Below are 25343 nucleotides of genomic sequence, written 5' to 3'. Positions count from 1 at the left end.
ATCTGGACCCACAATGTTGCCTCTACAATCTTCTGGAGAGACAACCAGAAAATAGTTGGCCCGTGGGAGAGAAATACTGTATAATATCCAATCACTCTAGATATTCAAGCCTTCATCTTCCATGTTTCCTACAACTTGTGCAACAACAGTATCTCTCAGTGAATCCTCTAGTCACAATGCCTGATACAAGTCCATCTGTTGGCATCCCTTCAAAGGCAATTGGGCTTCCAAGGATAATGTTTGGCACTTTGGGAGTTAGCCCTGTGGGCCATTTGGGCCCAAACCCATATTACCCTTCTCCTAAAGTTATAAGGTGGACTTCCCTGGTGGCTCAGATGGTAAAGCATCTGCCTACAATGTGGGAGACCCTGGTTCAATCCTGGGGTTGGGAAGATCCCCTGGAGAAGGAAATGGCAATCCACTCCAGTATTCTTGCCTGGAAAATCCTATGGATGGAAGAGCCTGGTAGGCTACAGTCCATGGGGTCGCAAAGAGTTGGACACGACTGAGCGACTTTCTGTCTTTCTTTAAAGTTAAAAACTTACTCCAGATCAAATCTCCACTCCACTTTTATGGAACATCTGGTCTGTTGCCTCTTATCAATTTGTTCTTAAGCCAATTACTACCTCCTACAACCAGGACCCTGACCCCTTGTAGGCAACATTGCTCCACCCTGCTTATTATTAAATACTTTAAAGCTCCGAACAAGGCCACACAACCCACTCGTTTGTCATTACTTCTGTTATTACCTATGGTGGGTCTATGACAATGAAATGTTTAAGATTGCATACCCCCGAACCTGCTCTTATGGAGGACTAGGGGAGGAAATCATTGACTTACATTCCCTTAGAGAAGTAAAAAGATAAGGCTTATGGCTGCTTCACCAGGTTCCCAGTCTTAGGGTACAGGCTTGGATTGCTTTACATCATGATATCTATTCCCATCTGCAATGAACAAACTGGCAATGAGTGAAGATTAAAACCCCTTAATCCAATCCAAATAGGGGGCTGGAAAGCAAAAGTAGGAAGTCAATACATACCTGGAGTAACAGGCAAATTTGTCCTTGGAGTACAGAATGAAGCAGGGTAAAGGCTAATAAAGTTTTGCCAAGAGAATGCACTGGTCATAGCAAACACCATCTTCCACCAACACAAGAGAAGACACTACACATGGACATCACCAGATGGTCACCAAAATCAGATTGATTATATTCTTTGCAGGCAAAGATGGAGAAACTCTATATAGTCAGCAAAAACAAGACCGGGAGCTGACTGTGGCTCAGATCATGAACTCCTTATTGCCAAATTTAGACTTAAAGAAAGTTGGGAAAACAACTAGACCAATCAGGTATGACCTAAATCAAATCCCTTATGATTATACAGTTGAAGTGAGAAATAGATTTAAGGGACTAGATCTGATAGACAGAGTGCCTGATGAACTATGGATGGAGGTTCATGACAATGTACAGGAGACAGGGATGAAGACCATCCCCAAGAAAAAGAAATGCAGAAAGGCAAAATGGCTGTCTGAGGAGGCCTTAAAAATAGCTGTGAAAAGAAGAGAAATGAAAAGCAAAGGAGAAAAGGAAAGATATATGTGGGGAGCCAGCAGGAGGACCTCTGCCCATTGCAAAGGTCATGAGGAAGGAGGCTCGACATATGCAAAGGCGGGATCGAGCCTCAGGAGTCCCCCTGGAAATCCTCGAGCATCTACCCCCATAACCAGAGCCTGCCTACTTTACTACTTTGTGCTCTCACCTACACCTCTGACTTTACGGGGGGCTGTCCCCTACCACCTCTTTTGGAGAAGAAGTTAACTTAGAGCTCCAGTTAATAATAATTCCTGGGCGTGATAGGAGTGTTTCAACCTAAAAACTCCTCTGAAGGTTCTCTAGCCTGCCTGACAGGCTTGTCTGGCCACATGTGATTGCTCACAGCCTCCCAACCATGAGAGGCATGAGATGCTTTAAACCTTCTAAAAATAGGTTCTTTAGAGAAGTTAGAAAACTATTAGTATAAGTATAGTGGGCTGATTAGAAACTGTATTGGTGAAGAGTTCTTCATTTGTTGAGCCAATGTTTACTGCTAAGTCTCCACATCCCCTGCCCTTACACACGTTAATGAATATATAGAAGAAATAAGTATTAACCTTTGATATTAATCACGTTGGACCTTAGGCTAAGTAAATCCTTTCCTTAATTAAAACCCACTACACCCTCACCCTATAGGAATGTAACTTTATCTGGTACCTTCGGAAGGTGGCGTCCGTTTCAAAAATAATCACCCCTGGAGAAATGAGTGTTCTGGTTGACTGACCGCTGTCACAAGGAGAGGGTCATAAATTGTCAGCAGGCCCCCCTGGCCAGAAGATGATGTAACGCCCCTAAGACCTCTGTATACATTGGTATGAAGCACCTGACTTTAATAAAAGTCAGGACTGCTGTCCCCGCGTGACTTTTGTATAACATCTCAGTGTATAAAAACAGACCCTGGAAAATAAAGAATTGGGATCAGTTCCTCGAAAGACTGGTCTCCCCATGTCTCTCTCTCTCTCTCAAACTCTGGCTGAGTTTCCATCTGGAGCGCGGAGCCCGCCATGCTTAGTAATTATGCCTGGGCTTCTAAGATCCACCCGGAGAGGGCTCAGTGTCTCCTCTCCTTCGGGAGAACGGAAGGATGCCTGCGGCCTACGTAAGTGGTGCAAGCTTCTTGTCTTGAAGTTTTATTGGTTTCCCGCGTAAACCAAGCTACTCAGCCTCTTTTCTTCATTGAATTTTCCTGCTGAGCTATCCTCATTCTATTACTCTTTATATCTTTGATGAATATTTAGATAGTCGCTGACACCGTCTCCCCTTTGAATACCCTGGATCAGCCGGGGCTGGACCCCAGCAGATATAGGCATCTGAATGTAGAGTTCCAAAGAATAACAAGGAGAGATAAGAAAGCCTTCTTCAGTGATCAATGCAAGGAAATAGAGGAAAACAATAGAACAGGAAAGACTAGCAATCTCTTCAAGAAAATGTGAGATACCAAGGGAGCATTTCATGCAAAGAAGAGCTCAATAAAGGACACAAATGGTATGAGCCTAACAGAAGCAGAAGATATTAAGAAGAAGAGGCAAAAATACACAGAACTATACAAAAAAGATCTTCAGGACCCAGATAATCACGATGGTGTGATCACTCACCTAGAGCCAGATGTCCTGGAATGTGAAGTTGGCCTTAGGAAGTATGACTATGAACAAAGCTAGGGGAGGTCATAGAATTCCAGTTGAATTATTTCAAATCCTAAAAGATTATGCTGTGCAAGTGCTGCACTCTGTCAGCAAATTTGGATAACTCAGCAGTGGCCACAGAACTGAAAAAGGTTAGTTTTCATTCCAATCCCAAAGAAAGGCAGTGCCAAAGAATGCTCAAACTACCGCACAATTGCACTCATCTCACACGCTAGTAAATTAATGCTCAAAATTCTCCAAGCCAGGCTTCAGCAATACATGAACCGTGAACTTCCAGATGTTCAAGCTGGTTTTAGAAAAGGCAGACTAACCAGAGTTCAAATTGCCAACATTCACTGGATCATCGAAAAGCAAGAGAGTTTCAGAAAAACATCTATTTCTGCTTTATTGATGTTGCCAAAGCCTTTGACTGTGTGGATCACAATAAACTGGAAAATTCTGAAAGAGATGGGCATACCAGACCACCTAACCTGCCTCTTGAGAAACCTGTATGCACGTCAGGAAGTAACAGTTAGAACTGGACATGGAACAACAGACTGGTTCCAATTAGGAAAAGGAGTATGTCAAGGCTGTATATTGTCATCCTGCTTCTTTAACTTATATGCAGAGTACATCATGAGAAACGCTGGGCTGGAAGAGGCACAAGCTGGAATCAAGATTGCCAGGAGAAATATCAATAACCCCAGATATGCAGATGACACCACCCATATGGCAGAAAGTAAAGAAGAACTAAAGAGCCTCTTGATGAAAGTGAAAGAGGATAGTGAAAAAGTTGACTTAAACCTCAACATTCAGAAAACGAAGATCATGGCATCCGGTCCCATCACTCATGGGAAATAGATGGGGAAACAGTGAAAACAGTGTTAGACTTTAATTTATTGGGGCCCCAAAATTACTGCCGATGATCATTGCAGCCATGAAATTAAAAGACACTTACTCTTTGGAAGGAAGGTTATGACCAACCTAGACAGCATATTAAAAAGCAGAGACATTACTTTGTCAACAAAGATCTGTCCAGTCAAGGGTATGGTTTTTCCAGTAGTTATGTATAGATGTGAGATTTGGACTATAAGGAAAACTGAACACTGAAGAGTTGATGCTTTTGAACTGTGGTGTTGGAGAAGAGTCTTGAGAGTCTCTTGGACTGCAAGGAGATCCAACCAGTCCATCCTAACGGAGATCAGTCCTGGGAGTTCATTGGAAGGACTGATGTTGAAGCTGAAACTCCAATATTTTGGCCTCCTGATGCGAAGAGCTGACTCATTGGAAAAGACCCTGATGCTGGGGAAGATTGAAGGCAGGAGGAGAAGAGGACAACAGAGGATGATATGGTTAGATGGTATCACCAAGTCAATGGACATGAGTTTGGGTAAACTCTGGGAACTGGTAATGGACAGGGAGGCCTGGTGTGCTGTGGTTCATGGGGCTGCAAAGAGTCGAACACAACTGAGCGACTGGACTGAATTGAACTAATCTTACCCAGCAATGGTCACGCTGGTGACCATGGGAACACCCAACTCTAATCCAGGGTTCCTACGAGGTTCATCTGCCTCGACCTGCCTAGGGATCTAGTCCTTGAAAGCTTGTCACGCCACAACCTGCTCGGGGATCTGCCAGTCCAGGGGTCTCAGAAAGTTGAAATGCCTTGACCTGCCCAGAGATCCAATTGTCAGGAGGCTGACATACCTCGATGTGCCCAGGGATTCAATCTGCAAAAGATTGTCACTCCTCAGCTTTCCTGGGGATTTGCACCCTGACCTGGAGGTGCCTGGCTTTCAGGTTACAACTGTACTGTGTAGGATAAGCTTCAAAAGGACTCACCCCGAAGGAAGTCCTCCCATGGAAATTGAAGGAGGCCTATTAGTTTTTTCTTTTCCTCCCTTTCATTGCTGTTTTTCAGATGGGAAATAACCAATCCACTTCCCAGCAGATGCCCTTGAGATGCATCCTTGATAACTAGAAGCTGTTTGATCCTCTAACTCTAAGAAGTTGCTTTAATTATTTTGTGCCACTGCATGGCCATGGTATCCTCTGGGAGACAAGGAACACTGGCCTGAGGATGGGAGTTTAAATTACAATACCATCCTACAGCTAGAATTATTCCGCAAAAGACAAGGTAAATGGACAGAGATCACCTGTGTCCAAATTTTCTTTCAACTAAGAGATATGAAGCAACTCTGTCTTAAGTATGGGATTGTTGTATGCCCTGAATGTAAGCCTAGGAGGCAAAAGGTGTTAATCACAGACAACCAAGAGAAGGAACCCCCCGTGAAGGCTCACCTCCAACAGCTCTCGAGTTGCCTGGTGCTCCTTCCTTGTATCCGAATGTGCCCCCATATCTGGGAGCACCCCCCTCCACAAAAGCCACCTTGAGTATGTCCCTTAGTTGAAACTGGAGGAGAATTCAGACCAACCCTGGTCCATAAGCCCTTCTCCCTCTCAGAACTAAGGCAGATCAACAAGTTCTGGGAAGCTATACAGATGACCCAGGCAAGTATATAGATACATCCCAACATATTACCTTGGCCCTTGACTTGACATGGAAGGACATCACGGTCATATTTAGCCAAACTTTTTCTGATCCTGAGCATACTAGGATCTTAAAGGAAGCCCAAAGGTATGCGACAGGGCTTCACATGTCAAGCGATAAACACCCAGTAAGGGAAACTGCAGTCCCCTCCTCGGATCCTATTTGGAATTATAATAACCCTGAGAACATCTGGAAAAGGGGTCATTTCCTGATCTGTTTGAAGGCAGGACTGAAAGCAGCCCAGCAAAAAGTAATCAGCTATGCCCAGGTCTCAGCAATAACTGAAGAACCCAATGAGAACCTCATTGCCTTTCTGGAAAGACTAAAAGAGGCCCTCCAAAAGTTTACTGATCTGGACTTGGACTCTTACAAGGGACAGGTGATTTTAAAGGACACATTCCTGTCCCAATGTGCATCAGACATCAGGATACAGTTACAACAGCTACAGCAGCAGAACCCTGTTGCCTCTTTAGATGAGATGGTCCAGACAGCCACCAATACCTTTTATAATAAAGAACAGGAGAGGGAGGCCAAGGCCCAGGAAAGGGAGAAAGAGATAGAGACAAGGCATGCCCAGATGCTGGCTGCCCTCCAGGGAAGCCCTATGGCAAACCCCGAGTCCTTCAAGGACAAGGCAGGATGCAAATGCCTAATCTATAAACAGGTGGGGCATTGGGCCAAAGAGTGTCCTAACCTTGACAAGTCTCCTAAAATGGCTTGCTACAAATGCCATCAATTGGGACATTGGGTGGCACTCTGCCCTTGGGACCCAAGAGCCTAAAGGTCAAGTGCCAAGCCTTCCCTCTTTATGGTTCAACAGGACTGAAGTGGCCTGCTTCAGCCAGCCTGCCTGTCACAGATAACCATCACGGGGCTGGAGCAAAGGGTGCAACTAGATGTGGCAGGAAGGTCTGATAATTTTTTGATTGACACAAGGGCTACTTACTCTGTCCTGACCTCCTACTCTGGAGCCTTTGCCTCTGAAAATTGTACAATTTTGGGTGCTACAGGAAAAACAGTTACTAAAAGATTCACCAGAACACTTCTTTGTTGATGGGATGGACATATATTTTCCCACCAATTTCTGGTGGTTCCTGAGTGTCTTCCTCCCTTATTGGGAAGAGACCTTTCCCTGCCTTTGAAATCTTGAAGCTATTGCCGTCCTGATAGATGCTTTAAAACTCTCTTTTGGGGGAAAACTAACTATTTTTACCAGTCACCAAGTTAAACAACTCCTAAATGAGAGAGGCCATTTATGGATGTCTGATCAAAGAATCCTCAGACATCAAGTAGTTCTGATAGAAAATCCAGGCCTCACTATATTCCCTTTTGAGTTTCTTAACCCAGCCACCCTCCTGCCTACCCTTGAGGGCTCTCTCTCCTTTCACTCTTGCCTAGAAACCTTGGACTACTGGACAAAGCCCCTAGAGGGATTGGCAGAAGATCCTCTGACCAATCCTGAGGAAATCTGGTACACTGATGGAGATAGCTTTGTCTTGGATGGAAAAAGAAGAGCCGGATATGCAGTAGTCTCCAATTTTGAGACCATAGAGGCTAAACCTTTGCCAGGTACTTCAGTCCAATTAGCTGAGCTCATAGCTCTGACTTGAGCTTTAGAGCTAGGGAAAGGAAAAAGAGTAGCCATTTACACTGACTCTAAGTACACCATTCTGGTGCTACATGTACATGCTGCTATTTGGAAAGAAAGAGGCCATTTGACCACCTGAGAGTCCCCAATCAAATATGGTGATCAAATTCTTAGGTTCTTGGAGGCAGTCCATCTGCCTGCTGAAGTTTCAGTCTCCCACTGTAAAGGACACCAAAAAGGGAGCATGGAAGTGGCTCGAGGGAACTAAGCAGCCGATCAGGCAGCTAAGACAGCAGCATTGCAGACCAGTGACCTAATAGGAGTTGTCGCCTTAGTTCCACAGACTAATTTGTCAGAAACTCCTTCATATACTGAAGTTAACACTCTTAAAATTAAGAGTGAGGGCTCTCAAGAAGATCATATGGGGTGATTCCAAAAGGAGGGACTCCTTTTTCTTCCTGGAAACCTCCAATGGAAGTTGGTTAACTTCTTACATGCCACAACTCATTTAGGGGAAAAGGCCTCCAAAGATTACTAGAAAGGTCCTTCAGAGGTTCAGGCCTCCAAACAACTATAAGGCAAGTGGTCTCCTCTTGTCCCACTTGCCAGTTAAACAGCCCCCAAGGAGCTTGAAGACCCCAACTGGCCCAGCCTGTCCAACAACTTGGGACCTACCCAGGAGAGGACTGGCAGATGGACTTCACCAAGATGCCAGTTTCTCAAGGGTATAAATACCTATTATTCATGACAGATACACTCATGGGATGGATTGAAGGCTCTCCCACTCAGGCTGAGAAGGCTGAGGAGATGGTAAGAAAACTGCTCCATGAAATTATTCTGAGATTTGGTATGCCCAAGTCACTACAAAGTGACAATGGGACATCATTTACTTCTAAGGTCTCTAAAGCATTGGGCATTATGCATCATCTCCATTGTGCCTGGAGGCCTCAGTCTTCAGGAAAAGTAGAAAGAGCCAACCAATTCTTAAAATCAGCAATAAAAAAGATAATCCAGGAGGCCTCCCTGGGAAGAAAGGAGGCTTTACCAATAGCTCTCCTCCACAACCTTATTGCCTCTAAGGAACAGGTTGGTCTTAGTCCTTATGAGATGCTATATGGGAGACCTTTTGTTTATGTCAATGACTTTTTCCTAGATACAGAGGCCCAGACCCTCTGGTCTTATACCATGGCCATTGGGCAATTCCAACAAGATATACTCTTGTGGGGTGCCAACCAGGACCCAGAAACTTCTAAAGAGTCACCACTATATGCTCCAGGGACTCAAGTCCTAATGAAAGTCTGGAAACATGGGTCCCCAAACGCTCAACTGTAGCCCACATGGAAGGGCTCCTACCCTATAATACTTCCTACCCCCACAGCAGTCAAGGTACCAGGACATGACTCCTGAATTCACTACTCACAAATCAAGCCATCGAAGAAAACAGAAGAGGACACTCAATACACCTGTGAGCCCCTGGGAGATTTCAGATACCTATTCAGAACTACAAATGAGTGCCGTTCTAATGAACACCTCCATAATTAAGTTTCTAGGGATAAGATTTCTCAGGACAGCTCTAACGAGCCAACACAGCTTGGCAGGGGTTATACTCCAAAACAGGACATATGTCTTCCGATCCCTGAACAAGGAGCCATCATGAATGAGACTTGTCATTTCTGGGTAAATACCTCCAGCTAAGTTAAAAAAAAAAAGTCTCAGAGTCCTCAAGAAAAACATTCAGACCCTACAGGATCTCAAAGAATGAGCTGAGGAGTTCTCAGGGTGGCTACAAACTTTATTTGGGGGATTCTCCTGGCGATGGGAAATTTGGAGTTGACTAATGCCCCTACAAAAAAGATCTTCATGACCAAGATAATCACCATGGTGTGATCACTCACCTAGAGCCAGACATTCTGGAATGTGAAGTCAAGTGGGCCTTCAAAAGCATCACTATGAACAAAGCTAGTGGAGGTGATAGGATTCCAGTTGAGCTATTTTAAATCCTGAAAGATGATGCTGTGAAAGTGCTGTACTCAAAATGCCAGCAAATTTGGAAAACTCAGCAGTGGCCACAGGACTGGAAAATGTCAGTTTTCATTCCAACCCCAAAGAAAGGCAATGCCAAAGAATGCTCAAACTACTGCACAATTGCACTCATCTCACACACAAGTAAAGTAATGCTCAAAATTCTCCAAGCCAGGCTTCAGCAGTACGTGAACAATGAACTTCCAGATGTTGTAGTTGGTTTTAGAAAAGGCAGAGGAACCAGAGATCAAATTTCCAACATCGACTGGATCATGAAAAAAGCAAGAGAGTTCCAGAAAAACATCTATTTCTGCTTTATTGACTATGCCAAAGCCTTTGACTGTGTGGATCACAATCAACTGTGGAAAATTCTGAAAGAGATGGGAATACCAGACCACCTGACCTGCCTCTTGAGAAACCTATATGCAGGTCAGGAAACAACAACTAGAACTGGACATGGAACAACAGACTGGTTCCAAATAGGAAAAGGAGTACGTCAAGGCTATATATTGTCACCCTGTTTATTTAACTTATATGCAGAGTACATCATGAGAAAGGCTGGGCTGGAAAAAGTATAAGCTGGAATCAAGATTGCCAGGAGAAATATCAGTAACCTCAGATGTGCAGATGACACCACCCTTATGGCAGAAAGTGAAGAGGAACTAAAAAGCCTCTTGATGAAAGTGAAAGAGGAGAGTGAAAAAGTTGACTTCAAGCTCAACATTAAGAAAACTAAGATCAGAGGATCTGGTCCCATCACTTCATGGGAAATAGATGGGGAAACAGTGAAAACAGTGTCAGACATTTATTTTTCTGGGCTCCAAAATCACTGCAAATGGTGATTGCAGCCATGAAATTAAAAGACACTTACTCCTTGGAAGGAAAGTTATGACCAACCTAGATAGCATATTCAAAAGCAGAGACATTACTTTGCCAACAAAGGTCCGTCTAGTCAAGGCTATGGTTTTTCCACTGGTCGTGTATGGATGTGAAAGTTGGACTGTGAAGAAAGCTGAGCGCCAAAGAATTGATGCTTTTGAACTTTGGTGTTGGAGAAGACTCTTGAGAGTCCCTTGGACTGCAAAGAGATCCAACCAGTACATTCTGAAGGAGATCAGTCCTGGGTGTTCTTTGAAGGAATGATACTAAAGCTGAAACTCCAGTATTTTGGCCACCTCATCAAAGAGTTGACTCATTGGAAAAGACCCTGATTCTGGGAGGGATTGGGGGACAGGAGGAAAAGGGGAAGACAGAGGATGAGATAGCTGGATGGCATCACTGACTCGATGGACATGAGTTTGGGTAAACTCGGGGAGTTGGTGATGGACAGAGAGTCCTGGTGTGTTAAAATTCATGGGGTCACAAAGAATCGGACACGACAGAACGACTGAACTGAATGCCCCTACTAGTCCCTGTTATCACCATATTGATGCTGCTTATGATTGCTCCATGTATTATCAATTTTCTAACCCATTTTGTCTCTGCCCAGGTCAACAAGCTACAACATGCAGTGCCAGTTCAAAAAGGATATTTAAAACTACAGTTGACCACAGAAAATATGGGTGTCACCCTTAGATGGACACCGAAATAAGGATATAAGAATATAATGATATAAGGTCTCTGAGGCATGAGATTAACAAGAAGTGGAGGCCCAATACCCCTAGTTATCCCAGTTCAGCAGGAAGTAGCCCGAAAGACCTCGATACCCCTATTCCCAAAGAATTGCGCCTCCCATCTCTTAAGGGAGGGATGTTAGGTAGTTAGAATAGGAAAAAGGAGTCCAGAATGGCAGTGGCTAAAAGACGAGGAAGAGAAAAGCCCATAAATGTAGAACAAAGGAAGGTCCAAGGACCAGAGTGAGCACCTCGGGTAGAACAAACAGCACTCCTGGCTAGCCCAATTTACATAATAAATTGGGGAGGAGAAAAAAGCATGTAAGAAGAGGAGCCAAAATTGGGCCAGGGGCCTCTCTTCTCTTTGCATCTTTTGGGTTGGCATGCCCTCATGCCTTGAGGATGTATTTTGTTTATTTTCTAGATAAAACTGAGCTTTAACACTGGTCCATCTGAGGGCTGTAACACTGGCCCATCACTTCAAATTTTTGTTGCAATGAGACAGAACAGAGGAAACTACACACTCCCCCAACAATATGACCCTGGGTAATGAAAAGTTTAACAGATGACAAATTTCATGTTGTGCCTTACAATTTAATAGCCTGAAAAATCTGGAGCCAATTCTAAAACTCTCTCAGAATGGCTGTCTATAGTTTGGACTTGGTGCTATCCTGGTTAATGTGTTCATTTCTGCTTGCAGAGTATTGAAGAATGGGTCAGAGGTACAGAAAGGTAAACATGTCTGTTATGTGTGATTTTTTTTAGTAAACATTGAGTGCATAAGAAGCACACTGAGCAAATGTGAGAATAGGAGTGGATGAGCCTTGAGGAAAGCAGGAAGGATGTAGCATTATAAAGATTCTCTCTTTTGTGTTAATTTAAATGGACCACCATTAGAGGATTTTGAGTGAAGAATACTATGACCTCATCTACATTTCTTTAAAACTTGATTGCTTGGATTGTTTTGTAAAGAATAAAATATTTATGTTAAACATGGAAACAAGGAGATTACTTAGGTTGATATTTAAATACCCTATGTGACAAATTTGTTAAAGTTCATCAAAAGCAAACAAATTTAATGCTTTGCACAGAGAAGTATTTTATAATTATTTGCTGTTGTGTTTTACATCTAACATAGTGATTGTATAAATATTTCTTAGAAGCTATTAAATATAAATTCACCACCTTCACATATTAATTTATAAAATCCCCAGGCTTTATGTAGTTAGCAAACTGATTAGGGGGGAAAAAGAATAACTGAAAGCAGTCCAGTAGTGTTCATAACATATACAATAGTGTTCATGACACATTCAAGAGAATAAATGTTGAAATTTAGAAATGATTGACTCTACTGACAGGAAGGTTATTTACATTTTAGGGTAAATATATTATCCATTATTGGTTTTCAAAATTGTAAACCAATCATCAGCTATATTTCAAAGTACACTCTAGTAAAGAAGCAATGACAAAACATTCCAAAGCAAGAACAAAATACAAAATTTTATGTGATATATATTTTTCTTTAAATATTTCCAGTAAAAAATACCTATCATGGAGGAAATTAGCCACTCTAAAATACAACATATAGATATTAAATAATCATGCTTTCCACCACAGATAATATATCTCAGTATGTCTTGCCAGCACTTAATCACTTTTATGGAATTACAATTTGGTTTTCACTAACTGTGATTTACTTAGTGTGGGCTGATTTATGCCATTGAGAATTTGTTTAGTTAATGGAACATTTTAATTTATGACAGAAGGCAGCATAAAATTGCTTTGCATATTTGGATTGCATTACTATTGACTGCCAGTCAAAATTTGAAATGAAACAAAAAATGACGGATAAAAGCATTTTTAGATCAGCTATACCTATCACTGGTAGAGTATAGAAATAACTCTACATGAGTTATTAAATAACATGAGTTATTAAAATAACATGAGAAACCAGTAGCTTTTTCACTTGCTTCTCCAAACTCTTGACTAGATTTTTCAGTTCTCCCTGACATATGGTACTGTCTGTGAAGTCTTTTCAGTGAAGCCTCAGAGGGAAAGAGTGAGATGTTTCATAATGTAGTGTCAGCAGTATGGTCTTGGCACCCAGCACTGGGTCTCCTTTCATCTGGCCCAGATGGTATGGATCCCTGACTCTTGAAATGTCTGCCTGAGATAAGAAAAGTACTGAAAGCAAACTGGCTGATGGTCTATACTGATGAATTCAGAATAGCACGTATGGGTCAAAGGAACCAGGAACAAGTAAAGCTTAGCTTTCTCCACTAGAAAAGATTTATTTAACCTTTGCCATTAAGTCATATCAATTTGTATTTAATGGTTGACTTCTAAATATCCATTTCTATATAGCAATTGATCATCCATTCTTCAAGTGTTTCTTTCAGGCTGTGAGACTATTCTTGAAAGAATGTATTAGGAGTAATCTTTCAAAGAATCAGAGACTTTTAGGGTTAGGTTTACATGTTCCTAGAAGTGTTTGGGCTGCATACTCGGTGCCTTATTCACTTACCAGAAGAGTCTGTGCATGGAATGTGTTGGTGGCCTTTGTGGATTCAGTTAATTGGGCTCTCTTGTCTTCTGGTCTCCTGATGAGTTAGACATATGAAGATCACCAGCAGAAGGCTGAAGCTGGGAGGCTGAGGGTATCAGAGAATAGTCAAGGTATTTATCTCCCCAGCTTTCTGTCTATCAGGCTACAGGAGGTTGCAGTGGTCATGCTCTCCATTGTTGTTCAGTTGTCATTCAGTTGCTACGTCATGTCTGGCTCTTCGTGACTCCATGGACTGCAGCATGCCAGGCTTTTCTGTCCTTCACTCTCTCCCAGAGTTTGTTCAACTCATGTCCATTCAGTCAGTGATGCTGTTCAACCAGCTCATCCTCTGTCTCCCCCGTTTCCTCCTGCCTTCCATCTTTCCCAACATCAGGGTCTTTTCCAATGAGTTGGCTCTTCACATCAGGTGGCCATAGTAGGGGAGCTTCAGCTTCAGCATCAGTCCTTCCAACGAATATTCAGGGTTGATTTCCTTTAGGATTGACTGGTTTGATCTCCTTGCTGTCCAAGGGACTCTCAAGAGTCTTCTCCAACACCACAATTTGAAACCATCAATATGCTCTCCATATCAGGCCTTATTTCCTGTTGTGTGACCTTCTCCCACAGAGGGAGGGATAGAGATCCCTGAGTTCTGGCAACCCATCATTCCCCTTTCTCCTTCAACTTCAGGTTGGTTATGGCTCACCATTGTTCTTAGGCCCAAGATGCTCTACCATTTCTTATTAGCTTTTCTTTGATTTAACCATGCTTTTGCAAAGAGTTTATTCATAAAAGTGTTGGCAGTATCCCTATTTGAGTGTGCCATTCTGTTTTCTTGCCATATCCTGATGATATGTTAGAGGCTTGAATTCCCATTATAGCTTTATAACTTGTCTTCTAAATGATCGTCTTGAGCTCATGTTTGAATGAATATAGTAATATGGAGCCTGCTCTCTCTTTAATCAACCTCTAGCTGAATGTAATCTCTTGTTTATGGCAAAACAGCAGTAACTGTGCAACTGTAGAGAAAATGTTTTAATGTTTTTGCATAATTAGAAATTTCTGAACATGGAAAACTGGAACCTGCAGTAAAGGAAAATATTTGGAGGCTAAAAGGTTAATATTATAGATAGAGGCCTCTAGAGAGATAGATATATCACTACCTGGAGCCATAGGTATACATTTCAAAACATAATAAAACCAGAAGTGATTCATTTATGTTCAAAAGATTTTCAAGCTAGGAACTGACTTCTCTTCAGAGAGAATATATTAGGGAGATAAGGTTTCCCTCCCATTCACAGGATGGGGTAAAGCAGATCACCAGTAGTTTTTACATAAATTCCAGATTCATAATTTTAAAATATACCCCTTTATACTTATGCCCAGCCATCTGGCTCTCATTCTGTTACCCAAAAGAAGTGAATGGAGTATAGGGAACCAATAAATTCACTGTTATTAGTAATAATAATGTTTCTTTACATCTAGAAATCTGTTTGTTTTCTGGAAAAAAATTAGTAAATATAGATATTAAAAATTTGAATCAGTTTCTTTTCCATCTTTGGATTAAGTATATAAACATGCAAAAGGGAGTACCTTTTCAGAAGACAGCAGTTTTGGGTTCTGATCTTGATGTCCTAAATATTTTGCCTAGTCTTCAAATATCATGGACTAAAATCCCATCAACCTGTTGGTTATTCTTTTAAAGAAACTCCTCTATATTCACTTGTTAATTAAATTCTATAGTACACCTTACCAATGGAAACTATATTGTTTTTATTCTTCTACTTACTTACAGGAATTAGTTTGAGGGGAAAAAAAGTAGGAAATATCAAGGCCACAAGGACAATTATAATGTTTCTATAATGTATCATCATCAGGAAGAATCGATTCTAATCATTTTCAGTCTTTGGGCAACTAGTTCAAGATTCATATTTCAAAAAAAATAAAAAAGTTTGGCCTTGATTGGATTATGTAGGCATCCTGGGTGGAGAGAAGGTGATTCATTTTGATTGACATCCCATCCAAGTTATTTTCAAAAGAAAGAGGATTCTATAAAAGAGAATAAGAATATTATTACTAGAAAACAGGGATATATGTATACTAAGCAGTCAAAAATAAATATTAATAAAGGATTTTGTAAAGAAAGCAAGGAATGTAGAAAAGGAGAAAGACAAGGATGAGAAAGGTAATTTTGGAAATAGGTAAAGCTTCCAGTTTCTGGTAAAGAAGAGAATAAGGAGAAATATATGATGGAAAATTTAAAATTGGGGGGGATTTTTGGTGATTTTTATTTAGTTTAGTTTTTGTTTGCTGTTTTGTTTTGTATATTTTTGCTTGCAGCAGACCAAATTGAATGTTATATTAAGGGAGCTGGCAAATCCAATCAAGAGACCATTCCCAGGGAAAATACAGTTTTAATAAAGGTGACAAAATAAGGTGTTTTCAGACCAAAAAACAGAACACAGCAACAAAAACTGAGAACATTTGTTTTCAGCATAGCTTTACTAAAAGAAATACTAAACACAGAGAAAAATACTATCAGCAGGAAACTCACATTCAGGAAGGATTGAAGAATTATACAAAGAGGAAATACACGGACAAATTTAAATAAGAAATGAAAATACACAACTATAAGAGTAATATGCTGTGCAAATTAAAATATAAGTAAAAGTATAGACTTGGAAACAATAATGCAAAGATCATTTCAGTTCAGTTCAGTCATTCATTTGTCTGACTCTTTGCGACCCCATGAACTGCAGCACGCCAGGCTTCCCTGTCCACCACCAACTCCCAGAGCTTACTCAAACCCATGTCCATTGAGTTGGTGATGCCATCCAACCATCTCATCCTCTGCCATCCCCTTCTCTCCCGCCTTTAATCTTTCCCAGCATCAAGGTCGTTTTCAGTGAGTCAGTTCTTCACATCAGGCGGCCAAAGTATTGGAGTTTCAGCTTCAGCATCAGTTCTTCCAATGGATATTCAGGACTGATTTCCTTTAGGATGGACTGATTGGATCTCCTTGCAGTCCAAGGTACTCTCAAGAGTCTTCTCCAACACCACAGTTCAAAAGCATCAATTCTTCAGCAATCAGCTTTCTTTATAGTCCAATTCTCACATCTATACATGACTACAAGAAAAACCAAAGCTTTGACTAGACAGACCTTTGTTGGCAAAGTAACGTCTCTGCTTTTTAATATGCTGTCTAGGTTGGTCATAACTTCTCTTCCAAGGAACAAACGTCTTTTAATTTCATGGCTGCAGTCACCATCTGCAGTGATTTTGGAGCCCCAAGAAAATAAATCTGTCACTGTTTCCATTTTCTCCCCATCTATTTGCCATGAAATGATGGGACTGGATGTCATAATCTTAGTTTTCTAAATATTGGGTTTTAAGTCTACATTTTCACTCACCTCTTTCACTTTCATCAAGAGGCTTTTTAGTTCCTCTTTGCTTTCTGCCATAATAGTGGAGTCATCTGCATATCTCAGGTTATTGATATTTCTCCTCACAATCTTGATTCCAGCTTGTGCTTCACCATGCCCAGCGTTTCTCATGATGTACTCTGCATATAAGTTAAATAAGCAGGGTGACAATATACAGCCTTGACATACTCCTTTCCCGATTTGGAACCAGTCTGTTGTTCCATGTCCAGTTCTAACCGTTTTTTCTTGACTTGCATACAGATTTCTCAGGAGGCAGATCAGGTGGCCTGGTATTCACATCTCTTTCAGAATTTTCCACAGTTTATTGTGACCCACACAGTCAAAGGCTTTGGTATACTCAATAAAGCAGAAGTTGATGTTTTTCTGGAACTCTCTTGCTTTTTCGATGATCCAGCAGATGTTGGCAATTTGATCTCTGGTTCCTCTGCCTTTTCTAAATCCAGCTTGAACATCTGGAAGTTCACGGTTCAAGTTCTGTTGAAGCCTGGTTTGGAGAATTTTGAGCATTACTTTGCTAGTGTGTGAGATGAGTGCAGTTGCAATCTTAGTTTGAGCATTCTTTGGCATTGTCTTTCTTTGGGACTGGAATGAAAACAGACCTTTTCCAGTCCTGTGGCGACTGCTGAGTTTTCCAAATTTGCTGGCATATTGAGTGCAGCACTTTCATAGCATCATCTTTTAGGATTTGAAATAGCTCAACTGGAATTCCATCGTGTCCACTAGCTTTATTCATAGTGATGCTTCCTAAGACCCACTTGACTTCACATTCCAGCTGTCTGGCTCTAGGTGAGTGATCCTGCCATTGTGACTATCTGGGTCATGAAGATCTTTTTTGTATAGTTTTTCTATGTATTCCCTCCACCTCTTCTTAACATTTTCTGCTCTGTTAGGTCCATACCATTTCTGTCCTTTATTGTGCCCATCTTTGCATGAAATGTTCACTTGGTATCTCTAATTCTATTGTTTCCCTCTATTTTTTTGCCTTGATACCTGAGAAAGGCCTTCTTATCTCTCCTTGCTATTCTTTGGAACTCTCCATTCAAATGGGTATATCTTTCCTTTTCTCCTTTACCTTTTGCTTCTCTTCTTTTCACAGCTATTTGTAAGGCCTCCTCAGATCACCATTTTGCCCTTTGTATTTCTTTTTCTTGGGGATGGTTTTTATCACTGCCTCCTGTACAATGTCAGGAACTTCTGTCCATAGTTTATCAGGCACTCTGTCTATCAGATCTAATACCTTAAATCTTTTATCTAATCCCTTGAATCTATTTAATCTAATCCCTTGAATTTACCAACAAAACAAGCATTAGTTGAAGTTATGCTGTTATTAAAATTGACTTCAAGGAAAGTATTATTAATGGAGACTAAAGGAAATATTTTGAAGTGGTAAGAAGATCATTCTACTAGAAAAAGTTATGCATTTCTAAATCTAGCTCAATCAAATGCTATAGCTTCAAAATATATCAAGCAAAAATGCATATAAGTAGAGGAAGACAGCATGAATCCAATAAAACATGTACATTACCATATGTAAAATTGTATAACCAGTGGAAATTTACTGTATGATGCAATGAGCTCAAATCCAAAATCTGAGAAATGTATTTAAATATTGCTTCAAGTGCAAATAAACAGAAAATAATGAGATTACAGAAGTTGTTTAAAAAAAGCAATTAGATAATTAACTAACTTTACTTAGTTATTCTAAAGAGTATTTTACCCCAACATAACAGAATACATATTCTTTGAAATTTACATGAGATATTTACCAAAACAGCCAGTAAGTTGAATAATAATGAAAGCCTAATAAATATAAAATGATTCAGAATATTTTTAATAATCATTAGATATAAAGAACAATAACAACAAGAAACAAAATCATATCAAACTATTTGGGAATTAAGCAGTACAGCTTAAAATAGGCCATTTTTCAAGGAAGAAATCAGAAAGGAAATTAGTATTTTGCATTGGATTACTGTAATGGAACATGTCAAGACCTATAGAATACATTTAAAGCAGTGCTAAGAGGAAAAGTTAATAGTTTTAAATACACTTATTAGAAACAAAACTCCTTAATAAATGAATTTTAAAATGGTGACTCAAACCTAATAAATAGAAGAAGGAAATAAGAGCAGAAATCAAAAACATGGAAGACAAAAGGTAACAAAAGAACAATTCCAATATTTTTTCCTTAAAACAATTGACAAAATTATAGTATGACCAGTCAAGAACAAATAAAGAAAGCACAAATTATAAACAAGAAAGAAAATGGTAGTATCACTATACTTCAGACATTAAAAATTCAAAAGAAATAAATGATGAATAACTTCCCTCCATTAAAGCTGATGATTTAGAAAAGGACAAATATTTTGAAAAACATAACCTATTAAAACTGAAAAAACAAAACAAAACAAAGAATAGAAACTCTAAATAGTTATATTTATTAAATTAATTGAATCCATGTGAAAACCTTCCTGGAAAGAAAATTCTAGTGTCAGCTAACTATATTGCTGACTTGTCCCCCAAATTTAAAAAAGATTTGAATCCTAGAATCTTATGTAAACTTTCCTCACTAAGGAAAGTTTCTCAACAAGGAAAAAGAGAAATGCTTGGTGATTCATTTTATGAGGTTAATATACTTGGCATACAAAAACCTGACAAAGGACAGTACAAAAAGAAAAGAAAATATACAGATGATTTCCAAAGATGGCTCTAAGTATCTAACAAAATAGTGATGTCTTCCCAGAAATATTGAAAAACAAAAGATAACATACAAAACCAAGGGGAATTTGGTTCAGGATTGGTTGAGCGTTTAGTAAAATTTTTTTAAAAATATGGATTGGTGCATGGAGAGATGGATAATTATGTGATGGCACAATTGTAGAAAAATCTTAACAATCACAAGATGTGGTTGCTGTTAATATATGTGTTCCCTGTAAAATTATCTCACCTTTTCTGTATGTTTGGGTTTTTATGAAACTGTTTGGAAAATATAGAATTTTAAACATCAACCACTGAAATACATTACTATATATAGGGAAAGGAAAGAGAAAGATCATTTATATGATAATTTCAATAGATTCAGAAAAATTATTTGACAAAACTCAACATTCAGTAATGATTGAAAATTCTCATAAAAGTAAAAATAAAAGGCAATATCTTTAATCTGATTAAGAAGATCTACCAAAAAAAAAAAAGAACTATATCAAGCAACCCTATATATGGGTTGAAAGAGTCCCCTCTGAGGTTGAAGACATAACAGTTATAAAAGGAAATAAATTGATATGTAATATAACTACCTCTATTCCACATTGAACAAAGGTCTTGGCAGTGCCATAAAGAAATAAAAGGAATAATAATTTGAAATGAAAAAATAAAAGTGTCACTTTTCACAGAAAATGTGACGGTGATAGAGGAAACCCAAGGGAACTTACAAGAAAAGTTATTAGAATTATTAATAATATTACTAAGGTAACAGAATACACTTGTATTTCCAATAAACAATAGAAAAAATCTGGTGTATTTTTATTTCTGTAACATCAAAAACTTTAGTCACTCATTCCAGTGTGACTCTTTCTAACCACATGGACTGTAGCCTACAAGGCTCCTCTATCCATGGGATTCTCCAGGCAAGAAAACTGGAGTGGGTAGCCATTCCCTACTCCAAGGCATGGTCCCGATCCAGGGGTCAAACCCAGGTATCCTGCATTGCAAGCAGATTCTTTACCGTGTAAGCTTCCTTAGTGGCTCAGACAGTAGCCAGGTTCACACACTGTCTCGGGAAGATCCCCTGGAGAAAGGAATGGCTACCCACGCCAGTATTCTTGCCTGGAGAATCCCCACAGACAGAGGAGACTGGTGGACTACAGTCCATGGGGTCACAAAGAGTCAGACACAACTGAGTGACTAAGCACAGCACACAACACACAACATCACAAACTTTAAGTTAAATCAAAATGTGTAAGATCTCTGCAGTGTATAGCACTGAATAGTATTGATAAATATTGAAGAGTGTTCATGGGTTTGGAATATTTAGTATTATGAAAATGTCAATTCTCCCTGGTTGATCTACAGATTCAATTAAACCCCAATCTGAATCACTGTGGACCTGTGTGTGTATGTATGCCCCTGTGCATTTTAATGACCAGAAAGAGCCAAGGCAGTCTCAAAGAACAACAACAATATTTAAATACTTACACTATGAGATAGAAATATTTATTTTGAAATTATGACAATTATACAGTGTAGTAGTGGTGCAAAGGGAGAAAAATAAACCGATGAAACAGAGGAGAGTCCATAAATAAGTTAACATATAGAGTCATTTGGGGATTGCATTTGTTACATATTCTGCTTATCAAATTATCTTAAAATTTAGCAGCTTAAAACAGCAAACATTTATTATCTCACATACTTTCTATGTGTCAGGAATTCTAGAGTAGCATAGCTGGATGCCTCTAGTTCAGGGTCTATCATGAAGTAACAGTCAAGCAGTCAGCTGTGGGGCTGCAGTATCAGCTTCCAAGTTCACTCAGTTGCTTCAGGGAAGAGGCTTCAGGTCCTCATCACATGAGTGCCTCCATGGCAGCTGGCTTCCTCTAGCAAGTTCTCTGAGACAAAGCGAGGGTAAATGAGAGTGCATTCAAAATGGAAGGCACATTCTATCATAGCTTAATATTAGTAGTGACACACTAGTACTTTCACTTAATGTTATTGGTTACCCAGGCCAAGCTTGATACTACTTAGGAGAGGACTACACAAGGCCAGTCTCTTGCATACAAGGAAGCAAGTACTCAGATATTTTTCTAAAGACCATGAAGAGAGAAAATCTGAATACGCATTTGAAGATAGAGCCTTAAAAAAAGAGTAACACAGAATATAGTAAAGATAAATGAGTAAAAGGTTTTTACATTTAGGGTGAGTGAAAAAAGGAAGACAATATGAAAAGACGCAATATTAATTCAGGGTTTCTCAGACATTTTTCTATGATGAATCAGTATTTTTGGCAGTACAATTATGTACAGAGGGTGAGAGAAAACAGGGGACAGTTGGATTTTTGAGGAAAACAAGGTTGTAAAATATTTTGAGGAGCTGTATCAGGGGATTAGAGCTTCCCAGTTGGTGCTAGTGGTAAAGAACCCACCTGCCAATCCAGGAGACATAAGAGAGGCAGGTTTGATCCCTGAGTCGGCAAGATCCCCTGGAGGATGGCATGGCATCTCGCTTGTGTATTCTTGACTGGAGAATCCCATGATGCAGGAGCCTGGCATTCTACAGTCCATAGGCTCACAAAATCGGACACAACTAAACTGACTTAACATGGACATACCAGGGAAAAAATATTAAACATTAGTGACTGTAAATATTTCCATCATAATATTAACACAACTTCCATCACAAAATACACATTATAAATAAGGTACAATATAGTTTATTGCTTATCAAAAGAAGATAATTTACATAAATATACATTTGTATTGTTACCTCTAATAATTTTTGTAAGCTTATCTATGCTTAAAGAACATTTTTATATGAGAATTGGTCACGTCTCTCTCATTTGTATTAAATAAGTATCTATTGTATTTATATTTACACTTGTCATAATAATATGTCAGTCAGTCAGTTAAGTTGCTGAGTCATATCCGACTCTTTGTGACCCCATGAATCGCAGCATGCCAGGCCTCCCTGTCCATCACCAACTCCCAGAGTTCATTCAGACTCACATCCATCCAGTCAGTGATGCCATCCAGCCATCTCATCCTCTGTCGTCCCCTTCTCCTCCTTCCTCTAATCCCTCCCAGCATCAGAGTCTTTTCCAATCAGTCAACTCTTCACATGAGGTGGCCAAAGTACTGGAGTTTCAGCTTTAGCATCATTCCTTCCAAAGAACACCCAGGACTGATCTCCTTCAGAATGGACTGGTTGGATCTCCTTGCAGTCCAAGGGACTCTCAAGAGTCTTTTCCAATACCACAGTTCGAAAGCATCAATTCTTCGGCACTCAGCCTTTTTCTCAGTCCAATTCTCACATCCATACATGACCACAGGAAAAACCATGGCCTTGACTAGACGGACCTTTGTTGGCAAAGTAATGTCTCTTCTTTTCAATATGCTATCTAGGTTGGTCATAACTTTCCTTCCAAGGAGTAAGCGTCTTTTAATTTCATGGCTGCAGTCACCATCTGCAGTGATTTTGGAGCCCAAAAATATAAAGTCTGACATGGTTTCCACTGTTTCCCCATCTATTTCCCATGAAGTGATGGAACCGGATGCCACAATCTTCGTTTTCTGAATGTTGAGCTTTAAGCCAACTTTTTTTCACTCACCTCTTTCACTTTCATCAAGAGGCTTTTCAGTTCCTCTTCACTTTCTGCCATAAGGGTGGTGTCATCTGCATGTCTGAGGTTATTGATATTTCTCCCGGCAATCTTGATTCTAGCTTGTGCTTCACCATGCCCAACATTTCTCACGATGTACTCTGCATAGAAGTTAAATTAAAAGGTTGACAATACACAGTCTTGATGTACTCCTTTTCCTACTTGGAAACAGTCTGTTGTTCCAAATCCGATTCTAACTGTTGCTTCCTGACCTGCATACAGGTTTCTCAAGAGACAGGTCAGGTGGTCTGGTATTTCCATCTCTTGAAGAATTTTCCACAGTTTATTGTGATCCACACAGCCAAAGGCTTTGGCATAGTCAATAAAGCAGATAATAGATGTATTTCTGGAACTCTCTTGCTTTTTCCATTATCCAGCGGATGTTGGCAATTTGATCTCTGGTTCCTCTGCCTTTTCTAAAACCAGCTTGAACATCAGGAAGTTCATGGTTCACATATTGCTGAAGCCTGGCTTGGAGAATTTTGAGCATTACTTTACTAGCATGTGAAATGAGTGCAATTGTGCGGTAGTTTGAGCATTCTTTGGCATTGCCTTTCTTTGGGGTTGGAATGAAAACTGACCTTTTCCAGTCCTGTGGCCACTGCTGAGTTTTCCAAATTTGCTGGCATATTGAGTGCAGCATTTTCACAGCATCATCCTTCAGGATGGAATAGCTCAACTGGAATTCCATTACCTCCACTAGCTTTGTTCATAGTGATGCTTTCTAAGGCCCACTTGACTTCACATTCCAGGATGTCTGGCTCTAGGTCAGTGATCACACCATCATGTTTATCTGGATTTTGAAGATCTTTTTTGTACAGTTCTTCTGTGTATTCTTGCCATCTCTTCTTAATATCTTCTGCTTCTGTTAGGTCCATACCATTTCTGTCCTTTATAGATCTCATCTTTGCATGAAATGCTCCTTTGGTATCTCTGATTTTCTTGACGAGATCCCTAGTCTTTACCATTCTGTTGTTTTCCTCTATTTCTTTGCACTGATCGCTGAAGAAGGCTTTCTTTTCTCTTCTTGCTATTTGGAACTCTGCATTCAGATGTTTATATCTTTCCTTTTCTCCGTTGCTTTTCACTTCTCTTCTTTTCACAGCTATTTGTAAGGCCTCCCCAGACAGCCATTTTGCTTTTTTTGCATTTATTTTCCATGGGGATTGTCTTGATCCCTGTCTCCTGTACAATGTCATGAACCTCATTCCAGTCCATTTTAGTTTGCTGATTCCTAGAATGTCAACGTTTACTCTTGCCATCTCCTGTTTGACCACTTCCAATTTTCCTTGATTCATGGACCTGACATTCCAGTTTCCTATGCAATATTGCTCTTTATAGCATCAGACCTTGCTTCTATCATCAGTCACATTCATGGCTCCAGGAAGGAGCTGCGTCTCCTTCTTTCCCCAGTTCAATCTGAGGAACTCGTGTCAGTGGAGTAGGCTCTGGAGGTCTCGGGCTGGCTAGGCTGGGCTCCCTGGCCTCCCTGGCCACACAGTGCAGGATACTCCTGGGGATTGAGCCCCTCTTGCCTCGACTTCTGTAGAAAACCTTTCAAACCCTCCCCTTCAGCTGTCTCTGCCTGCAGGAGTAAGGGAGCACAGGCTCTTCCAGGGAAGACTGGGTGCCCCCATCCACGGGTGCCCCCCACCCGCCAAGTCGCACTAAGTGAGCACAGGTGTGCAGAGTAGGAAGACTGTAGTCCGGGGAGCTGGGCGGTGACTGCCCCTGCAGGGCGCCCTGGAACATGTTGGCCTGGCTTTAAGCACCCTCGGTGCTCTTCGTATGGTTAGTATGACCATTTTTTTCCCATTTCAGTAAGATTATTGACAATATTTAGCTCTTCAGTCAATGCATTTTTTTATTTCTTTCCAAGAAATCCAATATTTGCTTATTATCTTTAGGCTCACATTTTAACTTCACCAGTGATTTTGTTGGTCATGGCATGCTCTCATTTTTATCTGTTCTAATGATGATTCTCATTCACTTGAAAGA

This window comes from Bison bison, unplaced genomic scaffold (genome assembly GCF_000754665.1).
Source record: "Bison bison bison isolate TAMUID 2011002044 unplaced genomic scaffold, Bison_UMD1.0 scf7180017864376, whole genome shotgun sequence".
NCBI classification, from domain to species: domain Eukaryota; kingdom Metazoa; phylum Chordata; class Mammalia; order Artiodactyla; family Bovidae; genus Bison; species Bison bison.
This window is presented reverse-complemented; position numbering follows the sequence as displayed.